Genomic DNA, 18,355 nt, shown 5'->3' with positions numbered 1-18,355 from the left:
ACTGCCTGTCTATACAGACCTGAAGGAAGGTCTTCTATGGTTGGTATTGAGATTAAAGGCATATGTCTCCATGCTGGTGGTGTCCTTGAACACACAGAGATCTGCCTGTCATGTAATCGGGATTAAGGGCGTGTGCTAACACTGCCAGACTTCTGCTATGGCTTGTTATTAGCTCTGACCCCCAGGTAACTTTATTTATTAACATACAACTAAAATCGTATTTCAGCACAAATAAAATATCACCATATGTCTGTCTGTGTAAGCAATATCATTTGATACATCTTTAAAGCTCAATGCACACTATGCCAAAGTTGACAGCATTCATTAAAACACAGCTTTGAACATATTTTCTTCCTGTCTCTAAAATGAACAATTGCATTTTGACACAGTCTATTGCTTATAGTGGGCTTATAGTTATCATAAATATATGACTAAAAAAAATAACTCCCAAATGTCAACTGTAGATATGTTTCACAGGCATTACCAATAGCTAAGTGGACAGTTATTCTGTTAAAATTTAACACTATGAGTTTTAGTAACCTAAATCTGGAGTAATATTCTAGGGTTAATGAAGAGGAATGCTACTTGTTGACGGTGGATGGACACACAGTATGGCCAGTCCAGTCCAGTGCATCCCCAGGAGCTCTTTGTTTATCTGTCAAGCACTCACCAGGGACATTGCAGAACACTAACAATTTTCTAGAATGACCCTTAATGAATTCTGGCAGATGTTTGTTTTTAATTAAACCCTATCACACTCTGGGTAGCAGATGCCCAGATGTCTTTAGGGATTACATGGGACAGGAATACATTTTACAATTATTCTGTTACTTTTATTACAGGTGATGTTGCTTCCCTCAGAGCACAGCATGCTCTGTTGATGCTGCTACATCTGACCTCAGCATTCTCAACAGCTGTCAACACTTATATCCTGTTTTAAAAATGGAAACAGATCCTGAAAACTTAAGTGATCTTCAACAGCAGCTACTCTTAAGCTACTATGCTTCTTATTAAATTAATGAAAGGGATCAATTAAACAGATGGCAGAGAAGAGATCCTTGCACTTTTAGTGACTTTTGGATTGAGTTCTATTTTACAATATCATCTAATTTCAACTCCCTTGAAACAAGAAGATTGAGAGCTCAGTTAGCCCTTGTCCAAGTTCTTGAAAAGCTGAAGGCACAGCCAGAATGAACCAGGTAGTCCTTCCTGTTTCCTTTTGAAGACTCATCTCTACCACCAGGAATCACTTGTGGCTTTATTAACAGAGGACTCTGAAGGTAAATTAAAAATCAGATACCTGTGTTTGTGATAAGGAAAGTTAGAGATAATTGAAATTACAGATAGGCAAGTGTTTGATTTATACTGTTTAGTCTACAAAGGCAGCTTGCTTTGGGCATTCTAAGGACATGTGTGATACCTCTACCAGAGTGCATCACAGTCTCCATTCTGAGACTAGAACAGGGTCTTCTTTCCACATCAGATTTGAAGACCTGAATCCCTCAACCTATTTTTTCAAAGGACAAGTGATTAGATAGACACATACCTCTGTGTCTATAAAATTAGAATCTAGACACAGGGTGTCCTCGTTTTGTTTCAGAAGCATATTAAGGGAAGAAATGTGTTTATCTGGCTTACAAGTCCTGATCACAGCCTATCATCAGGAGAAATCAAGGCAGGAACTCAGTAGGAGCAGAGGCAGTGGCCATGATGGAACACTGCTTCCTGGCTTGCTCTCCAAGTCTTTCTGAGCTTGCTGTTATATAGCACCCGGCACCACCTGTCCAGGGGTGCTGCCACCCACAGTAGGCTGGCTCCTTCCATTTTGATCCTTAATCAAGAATATGCTAAGCAGACATGCCCAAGGCACAATCTGATGGAAGTAATTCCTTAATTGAGATTCTCTTTTGTCATGTATATCTAGGTTCTGGTCAAGTTGAAAAAGACTAACCACTACATGGAATTTCTGTTATGGCAGTTCATATAAATCTTCTCCTATAAACCCTGGAGAAGGCTTGCTATCAAAGGTGCAGGACTGTAAGCATTGCTATTCTTCACGCCTTTATTGAGAGGGCCCACGGGCAAAGTGAGAGACAATCCACCCATCATTAAAGACGTAGATTGTCTTTTTCCTTCTATCATATAAATTACTGAGAAAAAAATGATGGAGAAACATGAAAACTTACACACAGCCCCTTACTCTGCAATCAGTCAAAATCTAATCTGCAGATTAGCAATCTTTCACATGTCAGAAAACAGATATTTTTTCCTAGAAATAAGTTAGACACACCATTTTCAAATATAATGTCAAATACAACACCAGCAAAATATGAAAAGTTATACCACTTCCAACATTTTGTGGGAAAATATGAATTAGCTAAACTTTCTGTGCTGTTATTATTTACAAGAAATGGAATAAAATGTTAGGATTTTGTAAAGTAGTTTTTTCCATATACAACTAAGAAAAAAATAAACTGAGCTGATAAAAATGGAAACTTAGGGCTGGAGAGATGGCTCAGAGGTTAAGAACACTGACTGGTCTTCCAGAGGTCCTGAGTTCAATTCCCAGCACCCAGATGGTGGCTCACAACCATCTGTAATGAGATCTGGCTCCCTCTTCTGGCCTGCAGTGATACATGCAAACAGAACACTGTATACATAATACATAAATAAAAAAAATGGAAACTTAATCTTGGTTCTAATTTCTACCTCTGCAAAATACAAAGCTTCAACTTTATAATAAAATGTCAGGTTCATCTTTCAGTCAGTTTAAGCTCACGTTATTGATGGTGCATTTCTTTCCACCTGCACTTTCATTTTCACTACCACTGAAAGTGAAATGAGAAAAATATCCCAATGAAAATCATGCAGACTGCCAGCCCCAGTCACATCTGCATAAACCTACAGGAAATGTATGTTCACACCCTAAAACACATGAAATGTGGTGTTTTAAATTTTAGCAGGAATCTTGATGAATTTTATATATTCTATAGGTGTCAGAGATACCTGATGTGCTTTTAGCAAATTAACACACAGAGAAATGTGAAATTCTGGCTTTAAGTCCGTAGAAATCACTTGTTCAGCTTGAACAGAGGTGAAGGTGGGAAGTGAGGATGTTTTCTATCTCTGACCTTACATGCAGTGTGGATGGTTGTCTCCCATCTCTGAATATGGCTGTTCATCAACAGGGCAAATGAAGAAATGCTCTGTTTTATGGCAGTGGCTCCAGGGAGTGCTTAGAGAGGAAATATATACACACTTATATGCAAATATATTTACATGAAAAAATATAGCAGGTAGCCAGGGCCACTAACACCCTCTTTTGTGTCCTGACATTGGTAACTACATCTTATTCTTTGAGGATATCAATGTCTAATGACAAAACCCAAATATATTTGAAATTTTTAAAAAGTAGCTTCTTCATGGTATAAAATGATTAGAAACATTGAAATAAAATCTAATGTCAGTTTACCAATAATAGTTTTTTTCTATTATTTCTGTCCCTCTAGAATAAAGGAAAAAGCAAATCAAAGATTTGTGCAACCAATAGTTTCTGTCACAGAATTTCATCTGCATCAGGTAGCTCAAGAGTGAAAGATACTAAAATAGCCTGAAGTGTTGACATGTATTTTAATTGGGTTCTGTGCAATCATTTGACATATGATTCCCAAGTGAAAACCTAAGCAAACTGAGGTTTCCATTTACATCTCTTACCTTTTTATATAGGGCAGTTGCAGAGTTTAAAAACTTACCAATGCATTATTATAAAGTAAGAACTTAACACGTACTGCAGAAAGGAATTCATCTGTCCTTATTTGCAAAGCACAGTATCTTCCTAATGTAAACCATTCTGGAAATACAACTTGTTATAAAATAATATGAAATTATAAAATTAAAATTAGACAGGTAATTAAGAGCTGCATGTCATTCCAAGGATGTACAATGCTGAATAATGCATTATTTATTTAGCATATCTGCACTCCCTAAGAACCAAGCAAATTGTTGAGCTCTATCTAATTAAATCAACTGAGGAGGTTCAGCAATACTCTACTGTATACTTAGATTAAGCGACTGTCTCATTGAATTAAATAGAATGCATCTATCCCAGATATTTTCTCAGCCAACTTGTTTGAAACACCATCTTGTGTGGAAGGAAAACGAATCTCCCTTGGATAGGCATCAGCAAAGCATTATGATCTTGCCTTAACTAGCTGATCTAGAAGTCTGTAACACCAACCATAAGTTGTACTGGACTGTAACAAAGCCTGATTCAAGTTTTCTCTCATTGAGCTGACCACCCTTGCACAGCTAGATAGAAGAGCTGTATGAATTGTGCTTCCACACATTAAGAAGTATTCAAGCATCAACATCAGCAGACATGTTATTTCTTACATTATACAAATATAATAAGATTGAAAGGAATTGGCCTGTCGTGATCCCTTTAGCTACTGTAAATATACATCTGCTCAAAAAGTATTATACAAATATGTGAAAATATTTATTTATTAGATCACCGATAGTTTCCTGATTATTATCAAATATCCTGGGAGACAAATGCCACTTGCTTCAGGTCATTTCTGAGAATGTTTAGTATGAACAGAGTAAATGTGAACTTGTAGCTGTAATTTAGAATCTGTTAAGATATACAGAGTTGCTGACTAAAAGAAAAGTGGTGGCAGCTACATGGAGGGTGAAGCAGTTAGGAGCTCTTGTTGCTTTTTCAGAGGTCTAGGGTTCAGTTCCCGGTACCTGTGCAGCACAGCTCACAACCATCCACAACTCCAGCTCTTTATTGGCCTCTATGGGCACTCCTCTCTCTCTCTCTCTCTCTCTCTCTCTCTCTCTCTCTCTCTCTCTCTCTCTCTCTCTCTCTCTCTCTCTCTCTCACACACACACACACACACAGCATTCACATAAATAAGTACTAAAGTAATTTTTAAAGAACAAAATTGTACTTTAATGCTAGAGATGAGTAAAGAGGATGACAGGGCTGTAAATTTCAACACATTTGAAATACCCATCATTTTTTAATGGCATCTTTTAAAAGTGAAACATTAATAAGTGTTTTCTTCATTTTTGAGGAAATCACTGTATGTTGATTTTCCAGCTGCCATACCCCTAAGAGACAAGTAATTTTCCTTTGAGTCTGTTGTCTTCAGTTGGGATATAGTCAGCTAACTTAATTACAGGTGGTTACTACTTGATCTTTATCATATTTAATAATATATCACGAATTTCATATTAAACAGCTAGAAGGGATCAACACCCATCATTATATATATTTTCAGGAATAGGTGATAGTTATGCAAAGTGATCAAATGATGAATCTGTATTTGGAAATATTATTTAATTTACAAAATTAAACCTTTTCTTGGGTTATTGTACAGAAATCTGTTTCCATGTTCCCAAATTACAAGGCAGGAAGGAATCAGTCAGCATTGTGCTCTTAGATGTTATTCCATACCCCAAATACACCTTCTGCTACACCGGTGTTGTGCATCTCACCTATTTTTAACATTCCACAATGGTTTTTGGCAGTTATACTGCAGTTCAGTCAAGTAAAGTAAGCAAGCATGTCGTCAAAACATTCATCAAGTTTCCACTAGGATGGTAAACTAAAATGGAGAGGCTCCTCATCTGCTGTTACAACTGAGCACACGAATAAAGCTTTATCTATAATCATCCTGTCTGTGGGTAGACATGTTTGACGTCCATCAGCCTCACAGAAGGTTGCTCACCGTGTCACTTTCTGTGGGCTCTGTTGTCTGTCTGAGCTTTTCATGTGACCAAGGCTAGACAAATAGCAATGCTCTGCGTTTATGGTCTATAAACTTAGGTTTAAATCCAAACTCCTCTCTTCTTTATGTGTATTCCATATAGGTTTCAGTGGCCTCAAAAGCTGTTCTCCCATTTGTATAATTATACAGTTGATTTGTCTATGCTAGTGAGCTGTTCAAAAAGTGTTGTATTTTTTAGCCCCTGTTTGTGAACAAGCCTGCTTAGGTTTTAGATTGCCAGCTATTGATGCTCTATGAGAAGTGTGAGAAAGGGATTTAAGAATGTATATTAATATTGGAAAGTAACTCTGGAGGCAAAACTCCTGGGATCTAGCTTTTTCTTATATTCTGCAAAGGGAAGGGAACTAGAATCTGTAGAAGCTGTAATCACAGTGACTATTAAGGAATGTTTACAGAGCACCTCTCAATATAGACTCATAGAAACATCAAAGTCCAAAATCCTTGTTTCACCAGGATGTCACTCTCTGAACCCTGAAATTCTTTCTTCCAAATTTTACTTCATGTGTTGAAAACAGAATCACTATTTTAATTACCATGTATTTGGCTTATTCTTTCCAGTGGACACCATTAATAATTAATAATAACACACTAAGCTAACCCTCCTGGACACAATATTGAATACAATCAGTAGGTAATCTGAAAATTAAGAAAAATAATCTCCATCCACAGAAAGAGTCCATCAATAATTACTTTAATAAGTGAGGGAATCAAATAATAAAAGGCGATCGAGGATGCAGATGAGTGTTTCCAGGGAATTCAATAGAAATGAACCAAACTTATACTGTTCTACTACTCAGGGGGCCAAGTTTCAAATCTATTCTTTTTCCCTGTGCCCACTATGAAGTGAGATTATAGCTGATAAATAACCAAGGCAACCGGCTAACATCACGATAAGGTATGTAAAATTACAAAAGTTCACATCACAGCCCTTGCCTTTGGCCTATTTCATTGTTATTCTGGACAAGCATTGGTTACCTGAACTTTGGGTAGAATTAGTGCAGCTGCTTTGTGGGCACAGATGAGTGTGTGCAGAGGATGCACTGCTTCTAGAGTCTGCTTTGCCAAAACCTGTTCCACATTTTAACACTTGAAATGTCCATGACTGAGCAGGCCTTCTTTGGTTGGATTGCTAGGAATGTTGCTTTACACAGAGATAGGAGTCTTCTTTCTATAAAGGCAGAATCAATCAGTGATGATAAAATAATAAAAAGGTTTTATTTATAGCTGGCATTCATTTCCTTTCCATGGATGTTTGGCTTTAGTGTCAGCTCCACAGAATTCTGTGAGGCACATAGCTGTGTCCACCATAGCATCTGGCATAGCCTCCACTAACATAAGATACTTCCTAATATCAGTCCAAATATATCACAGAAACATGATTTGAGTTACTTCCTGCCTCAGAACCTTGCCAAGGTGACTTCTCTGTACTAATATCTTAAAATTGTACTCCAAGATGTTTCTTAGAAGTTGAACAATTGTTTTGACTGAATCATTTCACCTGGAGAAAAAGCATAGGCATTGAAAGAATTTCAAGAAGCAAGTGAGAAATGTCTTGGCTTGTTTAACTCCAAAGGATTGTTAAGAAAAAATATAAATATTTTTTTGTGATTCTAGAACAACAGAGGCAGAATAAACCAAGGAAGGCATTGCTACAAACATTAACTAATGGCAAAGATAACCCTTGTTTTAAGGGAAATGGAAGCCATTTATTTTGAACTATGCTCTGTCATTTTATAGACAGTAGAATTTGTGAAGAATGATATCACATAGGGTGTTTAGCTGAGTAAGTTTCTAAGTATGGGACATCCACCGTCTTCTGTCCATCACTTCACAGTGAAGCATCACCTTCTTAGAGTCATCTAATGTGGATTACATTCTCAGCTCTCCTCTGATACTCTGGCCTTAACAGTCATACAATGGACTAGACTCAGCTTTCCTGGGTCTTTGTAGAATTTGGACATCCCTAACTCCATAGTATTTAAGTTAGTTCCTTATAAGCAAATCTTGATATATGATTGTATGCATTCCATATGCATCTGTTTCGAAGTGTGGTACTTGCATGTCTTAGCTCATTCAGGCTATAAGAAATTACCATAGTCAATGACACTCAAAAGCAAAATGAACTTACTTCCCACCACCCTGGAGAGGTTACTCATCAAGGTGCTGGCAGATTTGGTATTTGGTGACATCCTCTGTCCTGTGTCATAGAGGACTGCTTTTTACCTGTGTTCTTGTGTCAAAATGGAGAGGGAGAGTTCTGGCTTCTCTTTTGTAGACACCATTGATGTGAAATATGTATAACACTCCTGAATCTCTGAAGATAATATATATCGTCTTTAAAATCAGGTAAATAATACAGCAGGAAGGGTTTTAACAGTTACCTGGGCCCCCTTGTCCTCAGTGTCCTTTTATGGCATCAGGCCTTTCCTACATGGACAAATCAGACCTCACCTCCATCTCGATTCATTTAGTAGCATAGTAGAAAGCAGAATATGCCACACTGAACCATGACTACAATAGACAATATGGCAAGGCACCTAAAGTATGCCAGGTGTCCCTAGTGATTATTTGAGGTGCAAGGCATTTAAAAGAGAAAACAGCAACAACAAGAACAACAACTCAGAGACATTTTCTCTGGCCTACCTTTATCTTCCCAATTACATGTCATATAGGAAGGGCACAATTCCCTGAAATTTTCCCTGGAGTTTCATCTTTCAGAAAAAAAGAACTTATCAAAGGTGCAGGGAAGAGGATCCATTCATCCACAATCTGTCTTCTCTCCTGCAACATCCATTCCCTTTTTGCTCTGGGATTAAGACGACATACAAACTCACAAATCTTCAGACTTTGTGGGCATTGAACCCTTTTGCTATGGTCCACTGGTGCTTTTGATATTGAATCTAACTTGTGTGTATATGCTTTTTCCTGACAAGTCTGTTGCCAGTGTATTTCTTCGATTAGCCTACAAAACTCAGAAGGGAAAGCAATGGGCTCTCACCAACAATTGCACTTTTGCCCCCGAGATGGCCTGTATATACAATATCTCTTATTACCTAACCCCTGTTTAAGGTGCCATATCAGCAGCTCATAAGCTACTATTCAGGGCATGATAAAATGTGCTTAGAAATACCACAGCAGACAGGGCTTGAATTTATACTGTGACACAGCAAGGCCATTGTTTGCAGACAGCATTCTCTATAATGAGCTCACGGCTTCTAATTTTTGACTCTCAGATCACAACACAAGGGGTTATATTTTTGAGAAGTATTTTTTTTATCTTACGGTTTCCAGGCATAATACAAGAAGATTAATAAATTTTGAATTTCATGTAAATGATGAGATCTATTCAAGTATACAATATGACACAATGGCAGCAATGTATACCATATGAAAATTTTAAATCTGAACTTTCAAGTGTAAGTGTTTAGCTGGAGGATTTTTTGGTGGAAACTTGAGCTGTTGGGCGCCAATTTTAGCTGGAGTTTTTTGGTCCTGCCTGGCCCACGGTCAGGACAAATCTCTCTTACCCGCCAGTCGCACAGCTGCTCAGACCCAACCAAGTAAACATACAGAGACTTATATTACTTATAAACTGTATGGCTGGGGCAGGCTTCTTGTTAACTGTTTTTATATCTTAAATTAACTGATTTTTATTAATCTATACTTTGCCACACAGCTCGTGGCTTACTGGTACCTTAAATCTTTCTTGTCATGGTGGCACCTGGCAGTGTCTCTGTCTCAGCCTTTCACTTCCCAGAATTCTCTTCTCTGCTTGTCCCGCCTATACTTCCTGCCTGGCTACTGCCCAATCAGAATTTTATTTATACAGAGTGATTCCACAGCATAAGTGGCTAGCTATCATATATTTTCTTTTGTTAAAACAGGATCTCATCCCCTTCTACATTATCATTATTGGGATTTGCCATCTCTGTAAGGCATATGTCCATTTCCAGTGTGCCAGCCCACAGTAATTGTAACAGCATACACAAGCCCCATGTAAGCTCAAGCAATACTAAATAAGTGCACATTAAGTCTCATGCCTAGCTGAGTTTTGCAACTGATAGCTGCTGGGAGAGAGATGATGTTCTTTAAGATTGTTGTTCTTGGTAAATTGACCACACTTCAGTGAAGGCTGCATGAAGAGGAATATGCAGGCAATTCAAACTGGACTTGATTTGTGAGGGGCAAAAGTAGTTACAATGTTCACTGGGCAATAAATGAGAGTTGGTTCTGGAAGAATTTCAGGGAATGCTGAATGTAACCAAAACATATTGGACAAAATTCTCCAAGAAGTTAAAAGAAAAATATTTAACAATAAATTGCCTACGAGTAAATACATTATAAAAAATATATGTAACTACTTGTGTATGCTGTTACAATTACTGTTAGTTCATATATACAGGTTCCTTGAGTCTGGATGGTAATGTTCTTGTGTATTCATCCATCATCACTGGCTCACAGAGTCTTTCTGCTTGTTTCTTTCACAGTGATCACTGAAATTTGGGATATAGATGTCCCATTTATGGACTTAGCATTCTACAAATTCTTATGCTCTGCACCTTTGACCATTGTGGGTCTTTGTGTTGAACACCAAAGCAAAGTGAAGCCTTTCTGATGAGAATTGAGACATGCATTAACCTGTCAGTCAATAGCAGTCAGTTTAAAACTATCTTCATTTATCAGAATAGTAGTAGTAAATCTTTCACTAGGGACTATGATCTGTCTATTCGCAGGTTGGTGACCCAACATTGCTGCCAAATATGAGTTTTATCTTGTGAAGTGTTATATAAATGCAATCATAAGTGGTTGGTTGCTCCCATGATGTTTTTGCCACTATACATCAATGAGCATGTCTTGCAAAGCTGGTAATTGTACTTTACAGGGTTAAGAGGTGGGTAAGATAAGAGACTACTTTTTGCAATTTTTAGTATGCATATCATCTTCAGCACTATGATAGCTACTCATTAGGAATGAGGCTTGTAAATCAGCATCAGCTTGAAACTGGAGTATTGGTAATAGATTTAATATTGGAAGCTGATGGGGCTCACTGGCAACATCTCCTAAGATGCAACCCACTCCTGGAACTGGGTATTTTTAATTGTTAGGCTTTGGTGTCTAGTAAGGCACTGTCACCCATTACAGGATAATTCCATTTTAACTCTCTATCTATCTGTTTATCTATCTATCTATCTATCTATCTATCTATCTATCATCTATCTATCTATCTATATATCTATCTATCATCTATCTATTTATTTCTTCATATATATATTTCTTCATATATATATATATATATATATATATATATATATATATATATATATTATACAGTAGTAAGTAGGCTTCCATGTGTGAATACCTTCCATGTGGAAGGTATTCAGTGTTATTTATATCCTCCTATATTCCTTCCGGTACTCTGTCATATGTGGTCATATGCATTTGTCCTTAATCAAAGTACTAGGATTTTGTATTTTGTTCTCATCAATATAAATAGTTCATATTTGAGCTAAAGGGCTAATACCCTAGTTGTCAAAATTTTTCTTGATACTTTTTCCTGCTTCTCAGAATAATGTCAAGTATGTTTAATCAAATAATGGTCATATTTTCAATATATTTGTAGCAATTTTCTAAATTGTTTGGCTTCTCTAAGAAAATACAACTATATATACAAAATACTATTCTGAAACAAGAGATGGGAAAGGCAAGGGAGGACAGAAGCTCAAATAATATCCAAGTTAAAGTTCTCCAGGTTCCCAAGTGCACAGAGCAGACTGTTCATGCTGGGAAGCCCAGGTGCAAAGTAGGAGTTAAGTACTAGACACAGAGCACTGAAGAGGATTTATCACCTGATCAGTGTGCTTAAATCAAGTCTCTAATGTTGCTCAAGCATTAAATACCAGAAGTCTAGGTAGAGGAAAGGGGATTGCTACAAGTAATCTCTATAATTTTAGTTAGCTCTTTCATAATTTTAAATAAATGAAAGTTAAAACAAAAATAAAAGGTTTAAAATGTGACATGTGATCATATTGAGTGGATAAATGCTAACATGGTCTTTTAGAATTTTACTAATATTTTATGTTATTCATATCACCCAACTTGACATAAAATTTAATAAAAAGTATTTGCTATTATCATATTTTCCTTGATCGTCCAACTGATATTTGTTTTGTTTGGGCTTAATGTTTTATATGTTGAGTGTACTTGCCTTTTGCAGAGAAGTATGGAAAACTTTTTTACTTTAGTCTTATTGCTCTAATCTATTTGTCATACTCTAAGTTGCTACTTGACTCTCTACAATTTAATCTTGGATATTTTCTAGTGAACAAATTGAGACTGTTTCAACTGCCTAGGCTATCTTAATCCTTTAGCCACTGGGACATTTTGTACAATACTGGTGTGAGCTTTGGATGTATAGACTGCCTTAACACTGTCCATTTGATTTTCAGTGCTGTAGATTGTACACATACTTTACTCGTTGTAGAAAACAATCTGCCATTGAGCTACATCCATCACCCTTTGTATTTTTGTTTGTTTTGGGGAACTTTAGCAGTTCCTAACAACCATTTGCTCACTCATTCTTGTACCTATTTCAATTCCAAGCCCAGTACATGTTGGACAGTCATAAAATGAAGATATATCAGAAATCATGTCAATAAAATACTGGCATGATATATTTGCCAGGTTTTACAAAGAAACACAACAATGGAGTATGTGAAGGAAGCAGCTAAGGAATCACACACACTGCTAGCAACTGGCTAGAAAACCAGAGAAGCCATTAGTGTCTTTTAAGAGACAGGGAGACAGTAGCAACATCTGAGTACATAATCACACAGGGAGAAGAGCTTGGACAGTCATTCTAGAGGCCCATATTTGAGACAGAGGCTATAGCTAAGTCATTTGAGTGCTTTCCTAGCATGGAGAATCCACGGGTTCCGTCTCCAGTGCTACATAGACCTAATGTGTTAGTACATGCCTATAATATCAGAACGCAGGCAGTGGAAGCAGGAAGATCAGGAGTTGAAAGTCATTGTCAGCCGCATAACCAGAGGCTGTCCTGGGATACATGAGACCACGTTTACAAACAAACCAAGTAAGAATGTAAGGACCTCTAGTTTCCAGGCTCCCACAGGTCCCAGACCTCAGCCAAGGAGGAAAGTGTATGACAAACTAGCATAGAACCTAAGTGAGAACTTTCCCTAACTCCTGCTAGTCTCTACAATTCCATTTCACCCTCTCTTTAGACATATCCTTCCAATGTCAGCACCATTTCTATAGCGAAGCTACCCACTGAATTTGCTGACTAAACCCTTTTTCTCTTTCTGTAAACTCATTCCATTCTGTTAAGTTTTTATCCTCTGATACAATATCTGAAGCACATATCCCTGAACAAGTGCATTTCTAACCTTACTCTTCACTCCTGTTTGACTAGTGTCTTGGAACTCGTGCGTGCTAGACTCTACCAACTGAGCTACAACCCAAGCCTCAACCTAAAGGGCTTGAGCAAGACTGGTCAGAATTATACTGTGGCTCACTGTCCAGGTTCGTCCCTTCTCTAGTTTTCTGGGTCAGGGCAGCCAGGCAGCCTCTGTCTCTGTCTGTGTGGGCCTCTCTCTTCTCCCTTCCTCCTCTCCTTTTCCTCCCTTCCCTCTCTCTCTCTCCCTCAGACAATTGTCATGGAAATATATTAAATTACACAGTCGCTGGATTAGGAACAAAGGAAGCCCTCACACACTGATGAGATGCCTTTGTTGATCCTGAACTGTCCCCTCACACAGACCATTGTGTCACCAAGCCAGTAACTCTGTGGTGGAGAGGGTTGGAACTCACACATGTCATCATTATTATTATTATTATTACTTTACTTGTTTTCATTCCTTCGCTTTTACATCTGCTGTTTCAATCTGGCTACTTAGCAGCACCAGTTTGGCTGACACTGAAACGGTAATTTAGAACACAGTTTTTAAATGCGAAGAGCACACTGCTCACCATTGGTTAAAGGAATGACAAAGACAGCTTTGAAGCTTGAAGCTGGCTTGGATGGAAGATCTGGCTCACACAGAAGTAATTACATCTGCTTTAAAAAAAGAACATGTCTTGATCATAAAATGCCATATTCTTGATACTTGAATGTGTTTCTTTAATCTAATACTTTATTTTAACATGAGAATTTAACAACTTTTGGGAGATAAAAATCTCATTTTGTGTTAGGAACAATGTGCAATAATTGTACAAGTTGATGGGGTTCTTTCAATCCATACACAGTGTGTGCTGACCAGAAATACACTTCTATTAATAGAACTTTGCGTTTATAAAACAAAGACTTCTTCCTCTCTACCTCCCTCCTCTTTTCTCTTTCTTGTTCTCTTCCTTCTCCCTCTCTCTCTCCCCCTCCCTCACCTTTATTTTCTGTTTGTTAGTGATAAAACTCATCTATGTGTTTCTCCTATATCAAGTAGAATTCCTAACTACTGATCTGGTTACACATTCATCTCTCTGGTCAGAATCTGGTAGCACATTTACTTCACTGCAGCAGAGGATTGACCAGGTCACAGGCAGTTTTGTTTCCTGCATAAGAAAGGCAGCTGCATTCATGAATGTGTACTGTAGCAGTGACACTGAGTATGAAAAGAGACATGTCCTTTACATTTGTGGCAGTATTTTTCCATAATTTCCTACACTTGTGTGTTTTCCTGTCCCAGTTTTGGGGCATGAAAATGAGTGAAGCTAAAATGCTGAGATTTCCTGCTAGAGAGCACGCATACAACTAGGAAAATGTGAAACTGATGTTACTTCATAACAGAATGACTTCAGTATCCAAATTCTTTCTCAGTGCATGCTGCAAACTCAGGGTTATTAGCTTTGCAGAGTAAAAAAGATGGGCCTCTCTGCAGGAGTCCCACTTGGTCCATGGCTACACCTTCCCTTCACAGCATCCCAAAGAGCAGAGGGTTCCAAAAAACACAAGAGGTGTCAAGAGGAATGGTTGGATTGACACTGTCAGACTTGAGTCCAGGCTTGTCACTCTGTTTACACAGAGGGAATTTCTGTTTCATTTCCTGAAGATCAGACTGCTGACTCTACATAATGGTCCATGGTAATTCTCTATTGAAAATCCAAAGAGAAACAGTAACACACACAAGCGCGCGTGCACACACACACACACACACACACACACACACACGCACACACACATTGGAGAAATATCAGTTTGGGTAGGTTGTCAGCAAGCGTCTGAATTAATAATATTATGGTATAGACTACTGCTGTGGGATGTTCTGTATGTCAAATGTGTTGCTCTGATTGGTTAATAATTAAAACAGTGATTGGCCAATAGCCAGGAAGGAAGTATAGGTGGGACAAGCAGAGAAAAGAATTCTGGGAGGTGGAAGGCTGAGGCAGAGAGACACTGCCAGCTACCGCCATGACAAGTGGGACGTAAGGCACCTGTAAGCCATGAGCCACGTGGCAACTTATAGAGTAATAGATATGGGTTAATTTAAGACAGAAGAACTAGATAATAAGAAGCCTGCTGCAGCCATACAGCTTGTAAGCAATATAAGTCTCTGTATGTTTGCTTGGTTAGGTTTGAGTGGCTGTGGGACTGGCAGGTGTGAGAGATTTGTCCTGACTGTGGGCCAGGCAGGACTGGAGAAAAACTCTAGCAACAGACTACACAGGTGGAAACGGAGTCTGCAGGTGGATTTCAGATGAGCAGGGACAGAGGCTATGTATGCATAGTCAATTTAAAACAGAGAGGGTCTACAGTGTGTGGACAATATACAGAAAGAAATTTTCACAAGTTCACATAAAGAGCCAATTTCAGCACAGTTTATTATACATTATGGTAGGATCATAGTATAAACATTGATTAACTTGAAAGCTTTACATATTGAATGCAGCATAGCACAGAGAGAGAAGCCAGGAGCAGAGACAGAGAGAAGACATGACTTGAAAAAGTCTTGCTTATTGCTGGACACTTTGCCAAGCTCCAGCAGAGGTTGTCAAGCCTGACAAGAGCCCAGTGGTTTGGCTGAGCTGAGAACAAAGAACAAGTTTCTATGAAAGTCAAGGAGACAGAGATTTCAGTGACAATACCACACAGAAGGAAGCAGCACGGGAAGACACACAGAAGCCACTGGGGCTCTCCCTATTCACAGAGCTGAGGAATGATGTGGGCGTTAGTGGAGAAAGCTGCCTAAGTCCAAGAAAGATCCTGGTGAACCCTGTCACCATTCAAGTAAATGTATCAGTGCATAAATGACTTCTGGTCCCTTGCTGAGAAAAAGACTCACAATTCATGAAGCCTTACACAGAGGTTTCCGGAGGCCACTGATCAGTGTAGTGGAAAAATTAGTCTTAAACTAGTGGTTCCTTTTATCACATTTAAATGTCAGCCTCCGAGAGATCAAACTATCAATTGAAAAATAACTGTTGTTTTTTTATCAAATATTCAAGAACATTTAGAGAGAGAAAAAATTCAGCATCAAAGAACATAAAATTTATGGTTGCTTTTGGCAGACAATTACTGTCTGCTTGCAAAGAAATAAGGAGAGAAAGATTTAATAAACAGAAACAAACTGAGAAAAGGCACAGACGGATGATGGATTTAATTAATGATGCCACATAATTATTATTACTAAACACAGAGATACATTTGTCCAGTGTATTGTTTAAGAAGGCCGATGAGAACCTGGGCATGCTGATTAAAGAATACAGGAAATACCTCAAATAGTCTAACTCAAACTTCTAGAGATGGAAAAACTAGCATTATCTGAAATAGAAAAGAAGATGAGATGGACAAAGTGTCAGCTTTTCTTTAGAAGAGGGTATCATGAGAGGTCTTCCAAGATCTAACAAGGTAACTGATGGAATTTGCTGGAAGCCTGTGACACAAAGGTCTCCATCCTCACCATGCAGTCTCAGCATAGGTACACTGCCACATTTTTTCCTTTGACTAGTCCATTATAAGATTAATTTTTAATTTGTCTGTATACACATGGGTATAGATAACTCTGTTAGGTGAACAAGGAGGTCAGGAGGGATTGTTTGGACCCTTGGAGCAGGAGGTACTGCTGTTGTAACACACCAGACATGGGTGTTGGGAACCAAATTCAAATCCCCTGGAAGAGCAGTTCATGTTCTTAATCACTGATCCATTGCTCAACCCCCTTTTTTTAACATGATAGAATAAATAAATTTTAATCACTATTTAATACTTTTCTTCAGTTAAAATATGTACTCAGTTTCAGGTTCTCTGGTGTAAATATAAATTATTGTTTTCTACAAACGCACATACACAAACATACAGTTTGAGGTTATTATATTTAAGTAGTATTGTGGTTATCATATGCCTAAAAATAATTTGACTGAATATTAAGTGATTGGAATAATGACTTTAAATCAATTATATCAGTTTTAATTCATTTAGAGTTAATTGCATCTATGTAGTAAAATTTCATTATTCAATGCATTAAAGTAAAACATTATTTACCACTAAAAATAAACCATATTTTCACTTAAATAGGGCCTTCCCATAAATCAGCGCTCCTTTTTTGTTTTTTAACCCATCAAGTCCAATTTGTACTGCCCATATATTCTTGGCTGTGTGGACTTCCTTCCACTGGAGCAGATGACCCACCAGAGGCTGCAATTGTGAAAAAAACTGACTCCCTCTTTCAGCAGCTATCAGTTGCCAATAATTCCCCAGCCAGAGGTGGAGCATATTGTAAGAGCCAAAGGCCTTGTATGGCTATAAGTAAACAGTGTTTTCCGGACACATCATGGAAGTTGCACATATTTACTCACAGTGATTTTAACAGTATGCACCAGACCTGTGCAAGCTCATGCCAAACAAAACCCCACCATGGAGGGCGTTAAACTCAAAATAGTATTTCCTAATATTGTCATTATAGAACTATTTCATGAAAAATCAAACATTTTTTTGCAATTTTTCCCTCTTCAGTCAGGAAGATTGACAGATACAATTGCATATTTAATATAATCAGAAATAATTTTAACTTTGATTCTGCCTCCAGAAATTTAAAAAAAACATACTTTCCAAATTAAAATAATCATGCATATCAAAAAGTTTTGCTTTATTGGACCATTGGTTCCACTTTTTCCTTTGTATGTTGTAGTGAAAGCTTGTGTTCTGATGAAATTAATATCTTGGAAAAATTAATATTTTCAATACTATAAAATAGAAGTAGGATGGAAAGATGGCACAGCAGTTAATATCACTTATAGCTCTCTAAGTGGACCTTAGGTTTTGATCATCAAAACACAAATTCCAGGTTCAGGGAATCTGACACACTCTTCTGGCCTCAGCAGGTACCTATCTACACATGACATACACAAACACATACTATCTATAGGAACTAATGTTTTAACAAATGATAGGAGTGATTTTTCATATGCTTTCTGTAAGCCAGTTGTGATGGCAAATGCCAGGAATCACAACACTCATGAGACTGAGACAGGAGGATTGGTGTGAGTTGAGGCCATGTTGGACAACATAGTAAGTACAAGCCAGCCTGGGTTACATAATGAGATGTTGT

The 18,355-nt window shown here is 37.8% G+C and overlaps 1 long non-coding RNA gene across 1 annotated transcript in view; it reads left to right on the top strand.

Annotated features, from left to right (window-relative positions):
* LOC143266992 (uncharacterized) overlaps nt 1-18,355 on the top strand; it is a 129,727-nt gene that overhangs the window by 101,509 nt on the left and 9,863 nt on the right. Inside the window, exons 3-4 of the long non-coding RNA XR_013041851.1 lie at nt 843-1,280; nt 13,228-13,337. This is a non-coding gene — a long non-coding RNA (uncharacterized LOC143266992). The remainder of the gene's footprint in view (nt 1-842; nt 1,281-13,227; nt 13,338-18,355) is intronic.

This window comes from Peromyscus maniculatus, chromosome 1 (genome assembly GCF_049852395.1).
Source record: "Peromyscus maniculatus bairdii isolate BWxNUB_F1_BW_parent chromosome 1, HU_Pman_BW_mat_3.1, whole genome shotgun sequence".
NCBI lineage: Eukaryota > Metazoa > Chordata > Mammalia > Rodentia > Cricetidae > Peromyscus > Peromyscus maniculatus.
Note: the sequence above shows the minus strand (reverse complement) of the source record. Positions and strands in the feature narration are given on the sequence as shown.